This window comes from Balaenoptera acutorostrata, chromosome 2 (assembly GCF_949987535.1).
Source record: "Balaenoptera acutorostrata chromosome 2, mBalAcu1.1, whole genome shotgun sequence".
Classification (NCBI taxonomy): Eukaryota; Metazoa; Chordata; class Mammalia; order Artiodactyla; family Balaenopteridae; genus Balaenoptera; species Balaenoptera acutorostrata.
The window spans coordinates 8,895,245-8,897,154 of record NC_080065.1 but is presented as its reverse complement, the minus strand read 5'-3'; the positions used below and the strand labels follow the sequence as shown (position 1 = coordinate 8,897,154).

Genomic DNA, 1,910 nt, shown 5'->3' with positions numbered 1-1,910 from the left:
CGATGCAAAGGTGGGCTCATGACCTCTCTCATCTTGATTTCTTTCTCTGCTGCATTGAGATGCAAATGAACCCTGACATTTTGCCTACATTTCTTTCTCTGTTTCCTCCCTATCCATGTCTCTTTTTGTTCTTAAGCAGCTAATATGTTCAGGCTCTGCTGACACTTGCTGCCATAAATTGAACGATGTAGAACAGAACTCACACTGAAGTGTTGGTAATCTAGCAGGCTAATCAACCCAGAATTCGTATTTTAAAAGCATGGAATGGGGAATGATATAATTTAGTGGAATTAGTGCCTGATGGTCATGTCCCTGATTCTTAGATGAGGAAATAAGAGAGACAGAGAGTGAGAAAAAAATGCATTTAGGAGTAGCTTTTATTATCATGTGGAAATCACATGCTGTATAGATCTCCAGAAGTTACTTATACTACATAATTGAAACTCTATACTCTTTGACTATCTACTATATAGCATAGTGCCTATAGATCTCAGTACTGTATTGGATACTTAAAATTTGTTGAGAAGATAGATCTTATGTTTCTTACCACATATATACACGATATTATAAAAGGGGTGGAAAGAAACTTTGGGACGTGATGGATGTCTTTTTGGCCTTCATAACGGTGATGGTTTCATGGGTTTATATCTATCACCAAACTCATCGAGTTGTATACATTAAATATGTACAGCTTTTTACATGTCATTTATACCTCAACAAAGTGGTTTAAAAAAATCACACCACTGCTTTCTGCATAATGCACTGCAAAAGCACAAACAATAAGAAAACTCTTGACCAAACTTAATCAAGCCAGTGAAGTAGCATCTTTCCAAAATGGAAATTGTTTGTGCCAGCAAACAAGCAGGAAGGCATTAAAGACCCCACGTTAACAATTGTTATCGAAGCAATCTTAGACCCTGTGGAAGCCTCCTGGGACCAGAACTTCTAAAACGACAAATATGTCTGGAAGGCTGTGGTCCAAGGGCATTTCTGCTGGCTATAAGCGGGGTGTGGAACCAGAGGGAGCACACAGCTCTCCTGAAAACTGAAGGTGTATATACTTGAGATGAAACTGAATTCTATCTAGGCAAGAGATGTCCTTATGTGTACAAAGCAAAGGACAACACAGTAACTCCTGGTGGAAAATCTAACAAAACCAGAGTAATTTGGGGAAAGAACTCACGCTCGTGGAAACAGTGGCATGGTTCATGCCAAAGTCTGAAGCAACCTTCCTGCTAAGGCCATTGGACACAGAATCCATGTGATGCTGTACCCTTCAAGGATTTAAACTTATTGAAAAGTAAATAAAAAAGAGTGTGGATTTGTTCAAAAAAAAAAAAAAAAAAAAGCAATTGTTGTCCAGTATTGACATCAATCTGAGGTTGCTCATCCCAAGGAGAACTTGGACTTGAGTTGTGTTGTTCACTGCTGCACTGCAAGACCCAGCACAGTGCACTCAAGATATATTCACCAAATGAATGAATTCAAGAATGACTATAGCCCATGGAAGGTGAGAATTGCAACGGGGTCCCACAGAAAGCCACAAGACTGACCATTCAGATGAGTGAAAATGCAGGGGAACATTTGGCTCAGTCACATAGTAGCTGTGTGACTTTGGGCAGGAGAATCAGTCTCTCTGAACCTGTGTTCTTATCTCTACAGTACGAATGGCACTTATGTCAAGGGAGGCTGTGAGTATTAACTGAGAGAAAGTGAGAGATGACACATGACCAAACTCGGGACTCAATTGTTATTCCTTTTCCTCTTGTTTCCTTTCATTTTCCTTGAAACATTTCCTTCTCTTTCTCCCAATACATGGGTCATGAAACATTTTCATTGTTACTGAAAATATCAAACCCTGTGCTTTGTGGTCTGCAGGACCACTCGTTCTTCATGTGACCTTGGAAAAG

General features: G+C 39.7%; 1 pseudogene; it reads left to right on the top strand.

The window, feature by feature from the left end:
- Window positions 1-959: 959 nt before the first annotated feature.
- Window positions 960-1,288, top strand: LOC103020933 (60S ribosomal protein L35a-like; annotated as a pseudogene).
- Window positions 1,289-1,910: the final 622 nt, after the last annotated feature.